The sequence below is a fragment of the Rattus norvegicus genome, chromosome 16 (assembly GCF_036323735.1).
Source record: "Rattus norvegicus strain BN/NHsdMcwi chromosome 16, GRCr8, whole genome shotgun sequence".
In the NCBI taxonomy this organism is placed as follows: domain Eukaryota; kingdom Metazoa; phylum Chordata; class Mammalia; order Rodentia; family Muridae; genus Rattus; species Rattus norvegicus.
This window is the reverse complement of record NC_086034.1, coordinates 60051940-60062492: the sequence shown is the minus strand read 5'-3', so window position 1 is coordinate 60062492 and position 10553 is coordinate 60051940. Positions and strand designations below refer to the sequence as shown.

The 10553-nt window shown below is 39.4% G+C and overlaps 1 pseudogene; it reads right to left on the bottom strand.

Moving 5' to 3' along the window:
- Window positions 1-3074: 3074 nt before the first annotated feature.
- On the bottom strand, window positions 3075-3198 carry LOC120097620 (small nucleolar RNA SNORA17; annotated as a pseudogene).
- Between the last annotated feature and the right edge of the window lie 7355 nt (window positions 3199-10553).

Sequence of the window (10553 nt, the reverse complement as noted above, 5' to 3'; positions counted from 1 at the left end):
ATTATTACCTCCTACATTACTAACTCTGTCCGTGTAAAGTTTGAATGCTTCTAAAGCTGATTTTACTTTCATTTGGAATGACACTTCAGTCTTCAAACACACACTATTGAAAAATAATTAAATAATTGAACAAAATAAATCCCTCAGTTAAAAATAATTGGGACCAAGTATCATTAACCCCAGCACTTGGAAGACAGAGACTGTGTCTGACAGAGACTGGGTATCTCTATGCGGTCACCTCGATATATAGAATTCCAAGCCATACTAAGACTCAGTCTCAAATATAATTTTTTGGTTATTCTTTAAAATTACCGAAACTTTTTATTGGTCCTTTGTGAATTTTACTTCATGTACCCCAATTCTACCTGTCTTCCCCTCCCCTCATACCTATTCTTCACCCTTGCAACCCATTCTCCAATAGAGATAAAAATATCTCTTTGTGGAAGCTCTAGTGTGTCACAGTCTGTTCCACAGTATACCCCTCTGTCTTTTTACTTGCTAATGTTCCTTGCAATGACTCATTGTTCTAGTAAGAGGCCTCTGGTGTCTACTACTCTATGACAACCAGATCATCTCTGGGTCTCCTCTCAGATATTCTGTTGTTACCACCCTGTGTCAGGAAGATCCTGTAGGTTTGTAAATGTAGGACTGGCCCCTTCATGCACTCCAGCAGTTCATCGATGGGGTAGACGTTGGGGTGGGCCAATCCAAAGCCCTGGATCTGGGCCTGAGAAGTATCTGAGCTGGTCAGCCTGCTGGTTCTCCTGCCCAGCAACCAGCAACCTCCACAACCAGGGCCATCTGTACCCTGCTGCCCAGGAGAGCTGCAGGGTCTGCTCTCCTGAGTGTTGCAGCTGGTGAGGCCATGGCCAGTTCTCCCTCTTTCCTAATCCTAGAGCCTGCCTGCCATGGAAGACAAGGGACAGGGAAGGGAAGGAGGACATCTCTCCCTCATCCACATCACCAATGCCCAGCAGACAAGAGACAGGAACCACTCTCTTCCACTCACAGCCTTGAGGACCAGCTCACCTGCAACCCCACAGCTAGGTCTAGCTCTATTGTGCTGCCCAGTCAAGATTCAGGGTCTACTCTTTGGAGCACTGCAGCAGGTAGAGGCAGTAGGTGACAAGGAGGAGGGGGAAATTTTCCCCTGCATGTCAGACAAGTACCTAGGTCAGCTCTCCCATACTCATACCCATAGGTTACCCACTACCCCTGAGTCTCCAGTTCTGCTTCTCCATTGTGCCCACATCCCTTTATTCCCCTTTCTTTTCCATTTTGCCACCACTTACTTGCTCCTCTTGGTGGCATCTGGGCTCTCTGAGTGGCATCTTCTCAGGCATGGTCTCAGGAGTGGTATGTTGCATTCATGCATTATGGTTCCAAGCCAGGACCATCTCAGGCATAGTCTCCCCTCACTTCTCCCCCAAGCTGGGTGGTCATCTCAGGCTAGCTCCCTATCCAGGTCCCATGAAGCAGGTCTGGTGGTCATCCCAGACTCTCTCCTCATCCAGATCACCTAATTGTCTCCTTGTAAAGGTCATCTGTCAATGGTTCACTCCTCCCCAGTGTTACAGTAGGTTCCAGGCAGGGTTCTTCTAGTCTGTCTGGCATCAGACTGGTGGTTGTCTCAGGCTCGCTTTTTACAGGGAATGTTTGGCTACTAATCATTTAGATATTCACAAATTGGAACACTGTGTTGTGGTAAAATTAAAAAGGCCCCTGACATTGCTCTAGCTGTTTCTCTGTTACTACTTTCACACACTGTCTCCTTGGTAGTTTTTACCACACCGGAGACTCACATCACCTGAGACTCATATCTCATTAGTGTGGCTCTAAGCCATGCTAGCCCCAAACATTCTATAGCCTATCACAGCTTCCTGTCACAGACTCTGTTCACACTCCCAACAATCTAGTGAAGACATAACTCAACAGACTGTAAGCCATCAACCAGATTGATATGTTAAAAGCTAATGTACAACACACCCACGCAATTAACCACCCACCTAGATAAGGTATAGTTTGTTCATCTAGACACACAAAATCTTGTACACACCCATTCCTTAATAATATTCATAACAACCTGTATCTATGTAAGGATGCAAAATGAGGATCGTTTATGTCTAATTCCATGTTGCTTTTCCCGCTGCTCACTCCTCACTCTGGTTTCCTCCCTCTCTAAAACTTTTCTCCTACATATCCTTCCTCCTTGTCTAATGACAGGCCTCGTTCTATCCTGTACCTGCCTTCACCTGCATATTACCTCACCAGGAGGTAGAGATGCTCAATTTCTTCACTAAAAATCCACTAAAGTGGAGTTGTTAGGAGCAGATATGTCTCAACAAAAGATAAATAACTTTAAATGTTATGTTTTGGGGTTGGGGATTTAGCTCAGTGGAAGAGTGCTTGCCTAGCAAGCACAAGGCCCTGGGTTCGGTCCCCAGCTCAAAAAAAAAAAAAAAGAAAAGAAAAGAAAAAAATGTTATGTTTTTATATGTTATATTTTTATATTTACAATTTTAAATGTTATATTGACATTTTTGAAAACCATCTATTTATATAAGGTATCTGGACTGTTGTTCCTTAACTATCTTAATCTGTTATCTTGAAAGCACTTTATACTTAGAGCCATGCTTTACACTTAGAAAGCACAATAAACTTAGAGCCATGAATTTGCTATTTGGCCCTTAACTCACATGTTTAATCAACTCAGAAGTTTGTCCATCAATAGGAGGACTGGGTCTGAACATTGTACTTTTACAATTTTTGTAACAAATAAGTTCTATACCAAAATAAAGATATGATTTTAGCTTAGTTACCAAATGAGATTATGGCTATACAAATCAATTCTAGCTAATTCCTCCATGTTAAATTATGACCATTTCTAAATTCCTCATAAAAACATAAAATAACCACCTTTGCTCCCCCCCAAAAAGTCCAGGGAATCATGGTGAGGACTCTTAAATAACTTCTTCAAGTGGTACATGGGTGTTGAGAAATTCTTGGGAGTAAGGGGTAGGGAGTAGGCAGAATGGAATGAATGTAACCTGATGTGTGTGCCTTGAGTGGTCCCAGCTGAAAGTCCTCAAAATCAGGAATCCAAGCAGGTAACCCTGTAGACACAGCCCCTCTCCTCTCTGCCACTTAATGATGCACGTGTGACATAGCATCCACACAGGCAACACCTCAAGGGGTAGGAATTTTGCAGATTTTGATATATGTTACTCCATGTTCATTTGTCTTTTCCTGTGCACATACACACATTTCTATATGAATGAAATGATGTTCTTGGAATAAAATCAATATGTACTTTAAAAGAGCTTCCTGGGAAGTCTTCATCTCATCAACTAAAATATTCTTTGACATATTTCTTAATAATGAGTTAGCCTGTGAAACACATGAAGAACTTTGCGGGAAATCGAATGGCTATGTCACAATACTCTACCAATAAAACTTAATGACTGATTATAATTATAATTAAACACTTAATTTTGTTAATATAGAAGTAGCAGAACTCAGCATTTCTGATGTTTAAAAACCTAACTATCCATCACTTCTTTCCTTGAAAAATGACAAGGTGAAAATGAACATTTCTCCAATGAAATAAAATTATTGGCATGAAAGTTTTAGCTCACTTAATGAGCCTGGTAAATTGAGAAGAAAGTTATTGAATCAAGGATTTGGTAATATAGTTTACTCATTAATTTTAAAAAGCTCTATTTGCACATTCATGTATAATTCCAAAGACAGAATAATTGAAAGGAAACCAAAGTAAGTTGAACTGGTGGTCATTTGTACACTAACAAATTTTTGCATTTGAAACACAAATCAGAATCCACTGTTCAGTATTCTGCAGCAAGCTCACATCTACCCAAGCCAAGACAAGTTGTTTGACATAATGGGAATGGCAGCATTATCTCTGTGGCTCACCTGGCTTCAGAGTTTCCTTTCCAATGGTTCTTTGGCTCCGTGGATTCCTTCTTCAATTATTTCTGGAATCTTAGAGATGCTCTCTATACACTCCTGTAACCTGCTTTGGACCCCTTTCTCTTAAAAACAATGCTACGGTTTATTTAAAGTAAACAGTTAATCATTTGTACGTGTTCCCACCATCCCTCTACATAATTTCATGAAGATGAAATGAATTTTCTTAATAAGGGTGGGAAAATTCTGGTTGCATTCTGCCAGAAAGCAACCATACAATGGATGTCGACTCTGGACTATGTAATATAGCAGAATTTAAGGAAGTAATTTGCTCCCTACTTCTCTAGTTCTCTTCCTTCCCCAGAGCTACTAAATAATGCAGAGCTCTTTGACATTATATTTCCTGGGCTTATTGTGTATGCCACTGGCCTCTCTGGATATACGGGCATGTTGAAAAATAAGGAAATACTGTTTGTTTGAGATAATGAAATGTCCAACATAACCAACTCATATGATTGGGGTTGTTTCTGAAAACATCCCAATCACAAACACAGGATGAAATCCAATTGCACAGGTGCACGCTCTCTCTATTATAATTTCACTGGGTAAATTCCTTACTAGAATGGAATTCAATGAATTTCAATATAAACATATAATAGACTTGATCTAAACCCTAGGGCACAAATCAAGCGATATTTAGATCATATACAAATGTTTTTGGCAAATGTCCTAAGTTATATGAAAGAGTATATTTTAATTTGATATCCAATATGGCATTAGGTTGGGTTTAATAATGTTATTGATAATAATAGAGTTGCTGTTGATTATCGTTACAGGACTTTGGAATGTCAAAGTCCTTAATGTTTATTAATAGGATATCATTTAGGAATAACTACATAAAATGTTATCACAATATTACAGAGTCACTTTTATTTTAGAATACTTCAAGAAATATTTGTATAAAATTATTTTGTTAAATGGAGAATTTTCAACAGAGAAATCTCAAATGGGAAAAAAACACTTAAAGTAATATTCAAGGACTAATATTCAGTGGTCCTTAACCATCAAGGACATGCAAATCAAAAGCACTCTGAGATTTCATCCATGTTGTTTCTTACAGTATTTTCACCTGCCCACTACCTGATCTCTCCTGTTCCCACCTCAATCCAAAAGCAATCCATCCTTGCAATCCATTCTAGTTGCTCTTCCTGAGGAGATCCTTGTGCCAGCCCTCTCCAGTCCTTTTTGTTTCCTAACCTCTCTGAATCTGAACCATAGCATGATAGTCTTTTACTTTAAAGCTAATATCCACTTACTAGTGGGTACATACCATGTTTGTTGTTCTGGTCTGGGTTACCTCACTCAGGATAGTTTCTGGTTCCTCCATTTCTGTGAAAATTTCATGATGTCATTGATTTAATGGCTAATACTCCATTGTGTGTTTGTACCACATTTTCTTTATCTGCTGTTTGGTTGAGGGACACCTAGAGTGTTTACAGTTTCTGGTTCTTATGAATAAAACTTCTATGAACATAGTTGAGTATGTGTCCTTGTGGTATAGAGGGGCTTCTTTAGGGAATATGCCCAGGAGTGGTATAACTGGTTCCTGATGTAGATCAGGAACTTTCTGAGGAACTGCCATATTGATTTCTAAAGTGTCTGTACAAGTTTGCACTTGCACCAGCAGTGGAGGAGTGCTCCCCTTGCTCCACATCCTCGCCAGCATGAGCTCTTGTTTGAAATTTTGATCTTAGCCATTCTGATGGGTACAAGACGAAATCTCAGCATTGTTTTGATTTGCCTTTCTAAAATGGCCGAAGGGTGTTAAACATTTCTTTGTTTCTCACTGGTCATCTTCTGTAGCCACACAAAACCTCCAGTGGAGGGGTTGGGACAACAACTGTGGTGGTTTGAATAGGTTTGGCCCCTGTAGACTCATGTGTTTGAATTCTTGATTCACAGGGAATGGTACCATTAGAAGGTATAGCCTTGTTGAAGTAGGTGTGGCCCTGGCGGGAATGTGTAATTTTTTTTAATACCCATTTTGTCCACAGCTTCCTGCTATGATTTATTAAGAATTGCTGATGAGTAGATATGCATTCTGAGGATTTAAGGTAGATATGACTGATCTTTACATAAAAATTTAGATTTGCGATTGCCTTAAAATTCTTACAAGATTATTTTAAAGATAAATAATAAAAATAATTATTACTTTCCTTGTAACAGCAAATTGCTGCCTGACAGAAAGAGAAACTGGCTGAGAAAATTCACTTGCTTGTTTACACTTTGTTAAACTATAACAAGTTGTTTAGTTACATATGTACATGAGTTATGGAAAATAGTTTGTTTTCTTTACCTATACTAATTAATGTTATTTTTTGTCTTGTAAATGTATTGGAGGACACAGTTTTTTTCCATAATCATTTATGAGAAGAAAACTAAAATACAATCACATTGTAACTTTATACTGCTTGAAAGATTTTGCTGAGATATATAAGCTATGGAAGAAAAAAAATAAAGTGTGGAAGATTGAAACATCATTCCTTCCATCCATAAACTATGTGTTATATGTGTAAGGTTTGGGTGAGTGGGGGTTGGCACACATTAACTATGAATATGTATGCACATATGTAAAGCTTTTCTGGGGTGTACTGGAGCTTTCTACATCCACCAATTGTGTGTATATATGTATGTAATTGTATGTGTGAAATGCTTGGAATCTGCTTGCTGGAGGTTTGCTCTAATCACTCTATGTGTGAATGTATACATGTCTGTCTATTGTTCTTCATGTATGCATGTATATATGTATTTGTGTGTATGAAGTTTTGTTTCATCTGCGTGTGTGTGTGTGTGTGTGTGTGTGTGTGTGTGTGTGTGTGTGTAAATTTTCTCTCTTGCTGGCCAAAGTAGCTAAAAAAGTTCAGTTTTTCCTCTGGCCACATGGAGTGCAGTCGCAGTAAATTAAGCTGTGTTCCCTCAGAGAAAAGTCTGCTGAGTAACTTCTCTAATTGCTAGCTGCCATTGGCAACAGCCCTTGTAGGTATCTGATCCATCCTCAGCAGTGGCTTTCACCGCTGACCCCCAACAACTGCTTGCCTCAGTTTACCCACACATGGATTCCAAAGCTGGTTATTGACACTGGGCAAAGTCACTTTATGACTATAATGGAGATGGAAAAATATATATTTTCTATGAACATATATTTCTATATTTTCTCAGGACATATACAAAAGCAAGAATCCTATACAAACATCAAAATTGACCCACCTCTTGGAGCTGATAAAATGTATCCACCCCCTTTGATCATTTTGCCTTTAGCTCTGCTCTTTCTTCCCACCTTCTAGACCAAAGTCATTAAAGCAGCTCATGGAATCTTCCATTTCTAACTTTTTTTTCATCTGGAGAAACACACTCTGTTGAATTCTCTGAACATGTCCAGATAAAGACTGGTCCATAGAATGAGCTCTTCTGACATCAATTATCTACAGCTGCACAGTTCTTCTGTATTACTATTTCATAGCAAGGAACCTATATGCTCAAATTGGCTGAATGTCAGGTGTGCTCCTGGCAGGCTTCAACTGATGGTTAGTATTAGTGTGGCCCAAATGTTGGTTAGTCAGACACTTGCTCTTTTTAATGAAGAAACTAGACTTAAGAATGATGTGTGCATTGAAAAGATCTAGCAATTTCTACATGTTCACGGGTTCAAGCAAGTCATGAGTAAGAGAGTGAGGTTTCACTCTGGTCAGAGCTTTGGATAACATTTGATTGTGATATTTAGACTCTTTTCTTTGGTTACTATGCATTTTCTTAGGCATGCATTCTGTATGGGCTTTGTGGTCCACTGATCAGATTTATATTGCTTTATTGTGAACCTGATATTTGGATCTTGAAGTATCTACATGTTTGGACTACTTTATTGTCACGTCTGTATTAAGGAGCCATCTGTAAGAGAAAAATTGATATAGATATGTTGCTGTAAAATTATAAAAAAAAAGATTTTCTTTTACCCTGTACTAGATCTGGCACTACAGTGCCCCAAGTTAACTGATAGATATCTTAAATCCCATATTACACTGCCAAAGGCTTCCCTCTGAGCCTGGCAGCAATCTCTCTACCTATCTAGTTCCCAAGGCAGGGTGCCACCATGCCAGAAATAAACATCCCAATTCCATGGCAGCCCAGTATCTTCAGATGCCACATACTCTCTTAAACTTAAATTGCCACATGGAAGAACACACAACACAATAACGTCTGATCCAATTGATAAGATATAATTGCCCACCTAGACATACAAAGCCCTGTACACATCCATCCCTTAAGAACATCCGTAACAACTGTAAAGGTGCAGAGTGGAATCTTAACATCTGCCTCCATATTCTCTTGGCTGCTTCTTCTGCCTTCCCGTTCCAGTCTCCTCCTCCTCCTAAATCTTTTCTCCCACCCATCCTTCCTTCTCACCCAATGACAGGCCTCGTTCTATCCTATACCTGCCTACACCTGGATGAAGACATCATCCTACGCAGATATTCAAAAAGACATCTCCAATTCAGTGCCAAGGTAGGCTGAGTTCTGAAAATATCATTAGACATTCAAGTTCTTTAGATCAATGAAATCTACTGCCACCATTTCAAATTGGCATAAGAGTTCCTTTGGTCTATGAGAAATGGCTTATTCAGTTTCTTCTGAGCAATGTCAGTTTATTTTGTCTGTTCTCTAATATCAGTTACCAGTTGGCAGACTTTGCCTGCACAAGATTTCAAAACAGAAAAAAAAAAAACCCACACACTAACCTCATGGCCTCTGGATAGCTCATGGTGTCTTCTCAATCTAAAATGGTACCTCACTCAGGTTCCTGAGTATGTTTTCTGAGTATAATTTAGAGTTACTCTCTGATCATAGTGGCTACTTACAAGACCTTTGACAATGGCAAGAACAAAGCAGGGCCTACATTAGACATTGAGGACCCTCGGTGTCACCTGCTGACTGATTGGGACAATAGAAATAATGGTGCACAACAATAGTACTGGTAATGTAATACTATAAGAATTTAAGGTATATGTAAACACTACCAAGCTTTGTGCTTTAACAAATTATTTTAGATGGAGGCACCATTTTAGGAGATCTGAACTTTGGCATAAATAAATGGATAAGTGAAGCTTTCTATTGCTGTGATGAGACTTCATAAAAATCTTCTGGGATGAAGAGGTTTTATTCGGCTTCTCTCTCTGGGGTCACACTCCATTACTGAGGGAAATCAGGGCTGGAATGTAAGAACTTGGGATCAGGAGCTGAGGCCAAAGCCATGTGACAGTCATGCTTACCGGATACTGTTTGTTGGGCTGAAATAATTAAATAAATCCCGGCAGTGGTGTATTCCATCGCTAGCCATCCCAATGTTCTGGGTTCCCAAGTGAAAGACGTACACACATAACCTTTATATTTTGACATGCCTTAATCAGCTCAATGGCTGGGCCACTTCCTAATCTCCACTAATCCACCTTCCTACAGTGATCCCAAGTTATTACTATATTCTATATTCTATATTCTATCCTGGCTGCTCTGGACCCAGAGTGCTGCCCAGCTGTGCTGTGCTATCCCGGCTCCTTCACATGCCCAGATAATATTGCTACCTTGTGTTAGGCTGACATAAACTAGCCAGCACAGATGTGAACCTTTATCTAGGTGAAAATGTTTACACCAATGAGATCATCAGTGCAGAGCCAAGTGACAGAGTGTAAATGACATATTTCAGGGGAACGAAAGAGCTAAGTAAGAAACAGTGAGACATTAGAAGAGAAAATAGAAAATGAGTTCAGAAAGGTTGCCACAGACAAGGAAATGAGTTCTTCAGGCCATGGAATGCTATGTTTTTTCTAGTGATAATGGCACTTTACACAGGTTCCTGTCTTATAAGGACTTCTGTAAAATGTAAGGAGGCAGCGATAGGAGCTTGGGCTTATGCTAGGAGGAGGATAATAGAGTTTTAAGAGGATAGGAGCAATTTTTGTAGGATTGTTTAATGCTTTTCTTTTGAGTGATGGAGTCACACATTTGGCATTTGGAAAGGGAAAACAGACTTGCAACACCATAGATGTAGAAAAACCAAAGGAAACAAAACATCCAGAAACTGGGTTGCAGAATAGGGGGAATTACTCTGAGGCCCTAAGCATTTGTCATTGGAATGGTGATTTTAATTATTGCAAAGAAATGAAGTCCCATTTGGCAGGTAAACAGTGGAATAATGGGTTTTGATCCTATTCAGTATACCTAGATTGTGGATGCTGGATTGTTGTCACACATTTCCTCTTGTCTCCAAATGGACAAAAGTTGAGCTCTTTAATGGGGAGATATACTTTGAGGGTAGTAAAAGCAAAAGGAGGTAAGGAAATCTGGTGACAGTACCTTCCTAACAGCAAATATTACTTCTGTCTTAGTCATTGTTCTAGTGCCGCAAAGAGACATCATGTCCAAGGCAACACTAATTAGTGAAAGCATTAACTGAAGACTTGTTTATAGTTTCAGAAGGTTAGTCCATTGTTACCCTGTCAGACAACATGGTGGCATGTAGGTAGATGATACAGCAGGAACTGAGAGTTACATCCTGACACAAAGGATGAGGAGAGAGA